This window comes from Pelmatolapia mariae, linkage group LG14 (assembly GCF_036321145.2).
Source record: "Pelmatolapia mariae isolate MD_Pm_ZW linkage group LG14, Pm_UMD_F_2, whole genome shotgun sequence".
NCBI classification, from domain to species: Eukaryota; Metazoa; Chordata; class Actinopteri; order Cichliformes; family Cichlidae; genus Pelmatolapia; species Pelmatolapia mariae.
The window spans coordinates 24991654-24999128 of NC_086239.1; positions in this window are offsets into that span (position 1 = coordinate 24991654).

The window sequence follows — 7475 nt, forward strand, 5'->3', positions numbered from 1 at the left end:
AGTCTGAGCAGAAAAGGCCAGGATTCTCTCACCCCAGCCACCTCCTCCAGCTCATCCGGGGGGACGCCAGGATGTTCCCAAGCCAGCTGAGAGATACAATTTTTCCAGCAAGCCCTGGGTCTGACCAGGGGCCTCCTCCTTGTAGGACATGCCTGGAATACCTCACCTAGGAGGCAACCAGGAGGTATCCTTGTCAAATGCCCGAACTACCTCAACTGGCTTCTTTCTTTCTTTCTTTAAAGAAAAAGACATGGAAACAGTATTCAATGATTTGTAAATGTCATAAACTGATATTTTATTCACAGTAGAACATAGAATATCTACTAAATGACATTTTGCTTTTTCATGAAATATTAGCTTGTGTTGAATTCAATGATAGCAAGATTCTCAATAAAGCTGGACGGGGGCAACAATAGGCTAAAAAGTAAGTGCTACTGAAAAGATGCAACTTGATTGACATTTTGTGGCTAATTAGCTTAAGTAGCAACAGTATTGGATGCCAGTGTTATTTAAGACCACTGGCAGCACTGTGTTAAAACAAAATAATTCCATAATTCATGGAAATCACTGCATAGGCTCAGGAAAACTTCCAGAAGGCACTGTCTGTGAACACAGTTCACCATCCTAAATTACTAGTTAAAGCTCTGTTGCGCAAAACATGGATCCACCTTGCTACTCAATTCAAAAGCATAAATCCCTGATGGTATGGGTGCACCATTACTTTGAATTGAATTGTCAGTTTGCAGATCTGGAAAGCAACCCTCCATATTGAAAGGTTTAAGAATACATTTAAGAGTAACATAGGCTTCTATCCATCTATCCATTCTATTCCACTTATCACTTGTGGCGGGGGGTGGGGAGTGGAGCCTAGCACAGAGAGACAGACAACCTTTTGCACTCATAATCACACCTATGGGCAGTTTAGAATTACCAGTTAACCTGACCCTATTAACTGCATCTTTGGACTGTGGGAGGAAGCTGGAGTACCCGGAGACAAGCACAGGGAGAACATGTAAACTCCACACAGCCAGGTGGTGAAAACAAAAATCAGGACTTTCTTGCCGTGAGGCAACAGTGCTAACCACTGTTCCACCGTGCTGCCTGTGATGTGCTGACAAATCATGAAACAAAAAAAATACAACAAAGAACGGCCAGGACTGTCGAGAAGCTAGAATCCTTGATCAGACAAGAATAGGGCAAAAGTAACAGTAACTGCTCTCCATAGTTCTCAGACATAAACAGCCTTTTGCTAAAAGAAAAATTAATGCTACACAGTAGTAAATATGGCTGTATTACAGATTTTGAGATGTGTTAATGCCATCAAATTCAGTATAACTCTGGGTTATGAGTTCTATGTTTTATTGTAAATAAAATTTGTGATTTGCAAATCATTGCATTCTGTTCTTAATTACATTTCTGTTAACATTTTGCACAGTGTCCTATTTTTTTTCAGGGATTGTACTATTTATTTGCATTATTTGCAAGGAGAGACATTTAGGCATTAAAATGCATGTGTACACAAATGTGCCCCAGCTAAGAATTTCAAATGCAATGAAATAAAAGATGCACATGCCTTTGAAGCTCAAAAAGACACACATGACTGCATGACTACAGTTGGGTTCAACTAGTCTCTTAAAAATATCGTGCCACTTCTTGCAGATAGTGCTGTCTGAGACGGGACAGGATTGGCTCTTTTCACTTCTAAAACTGATAACATCTGTGCCTTCTCAAGATTGTAGAATTTCATTTACAGGTACAAACTGAAGCCTTTGGACCTCTGGACAGTCTCATATGACACTGAATGGTCTCTGACAGGATATGAAACAATAGTTTGACACTGTTGGTCATCTTGTGATGAGAGGATCAGTTACACATTGACACTGACTGAGTGGCTGTAAGGAAGCAATTCCCATAAAGTGAGAAAAGTTGACTTTTTTCGCCCTGAATCTCTTTTACACACTCAGAATCTTGTTCTGAAGTCTGAATGTGACTTCTTTTGAATTCTCAGAGTCTGATGTAATATTACCATGTTAACTGGTCCTGGGTGCCTGGGTATATATGTGGTAGTCCTTGTCCTCCTGGTTCAAGGAGAGCAGTGCTGAAAGGAAGACTTACATGTTTCCTTGACTGCTGGCCTTGTGCTGAGAGAGAAAAAGGTACTTTTCAGGTTTCATTATACTGAAATAGTGTTTGAATAAATACATAATAATAACTGGAAAATAGCTCTTCTTCACATGCATTTAAGAGAAATGAAATACATAAATAATGTGTGTCTTGCGCTATAGACCAACCCATATCCGTAGCCTTTCTTTAAAAAAGTTTTCCATTCATTTTATGAATCAGTAAAAACTAAATTTCACGCTTCAAAACGCCTTCAAGTTGTCATATTAATATTAAGGTGAAATGTGGAACCATAAGGTATTTTAATATAATAATTTCATGTAGCTCCACGGTAACTGTTAATTATTTAGGCCTTTAAAATCTTAATGAGAAGCAATTTTTTTTTCATTGAAATATTTTCTTTAAAGTTCACGGATTAGAAAATTAAAGGAAACTTTAGGGAAATGCCCTGTACATGCGGTTTCCCTACAACGTGTAAGTCATTACTATAATAGTGCTACTCCTCCTCCTTGTCATAACCTCCAATTGTTCTTGTCTTTTACGAGTCATTAGGTTTTGTTACTTAACATAAGGAAAAGCCTAAACATAACTGTTATCAATCTCTCTTGTGTGCTGCCTTTCTCTTTGTTTTTTCACAGATAATTTTTTTTCTCCAAAAAAACACCATCATTCATTGCACTGACAAATGAGTAGAGATTGCCATAGGTGTGTGTTGTTAGTATAAATAACCAATTCAGGAAAAGATGTGCCAGCAAAGTGTAGCACCATCACAGGTTTTAAATTACATTTTTGTAAGAACAGCATCTTTTTTTTTTATCATGCCAAAAAATATAATTATTATATAATCATAATGCAGTTTTGTCATTCATAAAGTCTTAATTTTTAAAAAAAAAAAAAAAAATCTCCCTTGATTTGAGGTGTGAGCTAATCACCCAGAGATGAACTTCATGCTCCTGCTTTCACTGAATTTGCCTCTTTTCCGAGGAGGTTTTCTTTGGGGAGCCTGCATTTTGGTCTATTGTGGCCAGATATTAGTTGCAGTCTGATTTATGTTGTCTATCTGCTGCCTGCTGAGTTGAGCTTTGGTGGTCCTGTTGGCTTTTCATTCTGTGGTACCACAGGAGAACCTGATGTGTTGTCAGCAGAGGTTGGGAATTTGCCCTCTGTAGAGGTGATCCTATGTTTAAAACATAGCACTTCTTTAGATCTGTAGTGAATGGCGTACTTTTCATACTAGTGCCCATATGAGGACAAGCAACAGAGATTTAGTCTTGTTCAAAGCCCTGTGCATTGCAGACTGCTTTATATTCACAATTTGAATTTCCTAATATGATTTGTATTCTAAACATATTTAACTTTTCATTTCCTGAGTCAACCTTATTTTCGCAGGCGCTGATCTGTGCACTGTGGCTGACCTTGCTTGCTTGTCAGCCAGCAGAAACAGACATCATGGACAATAGGGAACCAAAATCATTACTGAATGTGCAGTGGGGTCAGTATAGTGCCTCTCACTAGTTTTGGGCTACATTGGTCTACTGGCCTTTGTCTGCCTCCTCCTGGCCTTCTAGCCAGCAAATGTCCTGACTTTAATGAAGCCAAACTAATCACCTTCAGTATGCTGATCTTCTGTAATGCCTGAGTGGCCTTTGTGCCAGCAGTACATTAGTTTTCCTGGAATTGATACTTGCGTAAAGAAGGTATTTGCACTGTACTGAAGTTAAGGCACTCTGTTCTGTATTGCACCAAAGTCTTTTTTATTCTTCTTCTGATGCCTGAGACAAAACACACATACACTTACAAAAAAACCAAACAAAACTAGGAATCAATCCAACAAACAAGAATAAATCTTGACGTCCTAATAGCATGACACATTGATCAATAGGAAAGAACATAACAGACTTAAAATGAAAGTGAAGCAAAATCTGACCAAGTACTGACCCTTTACAAAATGTGATGTATTTATCATGACACCATTCCCTAATGGTCAGATAAAATGAGATTGAACTGTTCATTTTCAGCTTACCTTACTCTAAGGATGAGTATGTATTTCTGCATAAATAGAACAGAGATTTTATCATACTATCAGCTCATGAGCTCATTTGGTGCTACTCATATGACAGTCCAATAAACATTCATCAGAGCTCACGTGCGAGTGTGCTGCACATTGTGAGAATTGTTTGCTCTCTCACATATTATTCAGTGTGAGAAACTGTATTGCTGTCTCTCGTGTTCATTCTGTCAACACATTTCTTATCTGTCCTCCCATTTTGAACTGCTCCAAAAATGAATCTGGTACCTAATTAGATTAACATGGTGACTCATACTATATCAAAAAAAAGACATCATCACTCTTGCTTCTTCAATTTCAGAGGATTTTTTCTAAAACCCTCTAATCATTTGGTGTCCTATATTATGGAGGCAACGATGTGGGCTCCAGTGAATGGTGCTATTATGGAAGAGACCATTAGTTTCTGCTGCAGTTACTATGGTGCCCATCTCCCATGCGACTATTTCTCTTACTACATAATAGGTAAAAGAAAGAAAAAGCAACCTCAAAAGAGTTGGTGTGAGGAGCAGAGAACTACAGAAAGCTTTGGGAATATAGCAAAAGAAAGACCATCGTCACAAAAATAGATTTCAGGTCATGGTGCATGATGGTTATACAGTGTGACAAATATATAGACTTACCTTCCTTACCTACTTCCTTAAAATAGTTTTTTGTCATACATCGTGTCCTTTGATGTCATTGGTAACTATGGTGTATTTAAAAAAAAGTGAATAATAGGAAGACTGCACCTAACAATAAAATGCAACAGACCTACACAAAATGACTCTCAGAAGCATTTATCTTTTAAAAATATAGTTTTGCACAAATATCCAGTGATTTGCACTTCCTCAAATGCAGGCAAGGGGTTTGTTGTGATTAACTTTTTCTTCTGTTAATCTGTTCTTTTTTATTATCCATATAATGTCTGAATTTTGTAGAACATTTCCCTTCTAGCAATCCAGGAAAGAGATATTTATTTTTTTATATTTTTTTTTCATCTCTGCCAAATGAATATGGTGCTTTGATGGCTTGTCTTAATGGAGTCTGTGAGACTAAAGGCTAATTGCTGCTTTTATTGCTTACAAACAAAAGTTTGCTGAGTATTAATCAACAAAGTCAGATTCTCAACAGTTCCAGCTTTTTGACATAGTAACAGAGTATTTACCCAACTTTACAAACAGCTCCCTTAAAGTACAGGGTGGGCCATTTATATGGATACACTGTAATAACATGGGAATGGTTGGTGATATTAAAGTCCTGTTTGTGGCACATTAGTATATGTGAGGGGGCAAACTCCTCAAGATGGGTGGTGACCATGGTGGCCATTTAGAAGTCGGCCATCTTGGATACAACTTTTGTTTTTTCAATAGGAACAGGGTCATGTGACACATCAAACTTATTGGTAATGTCACAAGAAAAACAATGGTGTGCTTGGTTTCAACGTAACTTTATTCTTTCATGAGTTATTTACAAGTTTCTCTTTGTTCACAGACATTGACATGTCGAAGAGGTTAACACGTGAGGAGCGGATCGAAATTGTGTTGATATCTGGTGAACGCAGTAACTGGGTCATTGCAGCAGATTTCAATGCAAGACTCCCTACGAGACCACCCATCTCCCATGCTACAGTTAGCAAACTGCTTGCTAAGTTTCGTGAAACTCGTTCAGTTTTGGATTTGCCAAAATGTGGACGCAAGAAAACTGTCACTAATGAAGAAATATCAGTGGCTGTCCTAGCTTCATTCAGCAAGAGCCCACAGCGTAGCACTCGCCGCATGTCACTGGAGAGTGGCATTAGTCGAACATCCCTTCGGCGGATATTAGCTACTCACAAATGGCACCCTTGCAAACTCCAGCTACTGCAGCATCTCAACGAGGATGACCCAGATCGGCGCACAGAATTTTCAGAATGGGCAAAACAAAAATTGGAACAGGACCCTCAGTTCACGTAGAAGATTTTGTTCAGTGATGAGGCAAACTTTTATGTGAATGGTGAAGTTAACAAACAAAACCACCGCTATTGGTCTGACACTAACCCACATTGGATGGATCCCTCCATGACTCTTGGAACAACAAAAGTGATGGTTTGGTGTGGTATATGGGGTACAACGATAGTGGGTCCATTCTTAATCAATGGAAACCTCAAGGCCCCTGGATATTTGAAATTGCTACATGATGATGTGTTTCCCTCTTTATACACTGAAGCTGGCACGTTCCCTGAGTTTTTCCAGCAAGATGGTGCACCACCACATTATGGGTGCCAGGTGCGAGCATTCCTAGATGAACAGTTTCCTGGAAAGTGGATTGGTCGTCGTGGGCCAGTTGAATGGCCCCCAAGGTCTGACCCTCTTAGACTTTTATCTTTGGGGTCATCTGAAGGCAATTGTCTATGGTGTGAAGATACGAGATGTGCAGCACCTGAAACTACGGATACTGGATGCCTGTGCTGGCATTTCTTCTGCGGTGTTGCTATCAGTGTGTGAAGAGTGGGAGAAGAGGGTTGCATTGACAATCCAACACAATGGGCAGCACATTGAACACATTTTATAAGTGGTCAGAAACTTGTAAATAACTCATGAAAGAATAAAGTTACGTTGAAACTAAGCACACCATTGTTTTTCTTGTGACATTACCAATAAGTTTGATGTGTCACATGAACCTCTTCCTATTGAAAAAACAAAAGTTGTATCCAAGATGGCCGACTTCTAAATGGCCACCATGGTCACCACCCATCTTGAGGAGTTTGCCCCCTCACATATACTAATGTGCCACAAACAGGACTTTAATATCACCAACCATTCCCATGTTATTACGGTGTATCCATATAAATGGCCCACCCTATATAATGTAACAAACCGCAGCATCATGCTGTTACTTAATGTAGGGCTGCTGGAATTTATAGTGAATTTTAGTCTCAAGTTCAGTCATTTCTAATACTTACAGTATATCTTATTTTAACCACTTCATAATAATGATACAATCTTTCTATTAATTATTCTAATCTCTGTCACTGATGTAAGCTCTTGGGTAATCTGATAAACATTTAATCTGCATTTACCACATAACAAAAAAACCCCAAAAAACAAAGAGTGATAAATGATGAGAGTAAATAGCTGTACATAGAAAATAGCTGTATGTACGAAGAATTCATGCTCTCACCCTAACATTTTGTCAGCAAAACCTGTGTTGTTCCACTGGGCTCTCTGTCAGTATTTTTGTTAATGGATTTACTCGAATCCTGGATGTGTGCATTCTTCACAGTCACTTATATTTTTAACGCCAAGCCACACTTCAAATTAATTCTGTA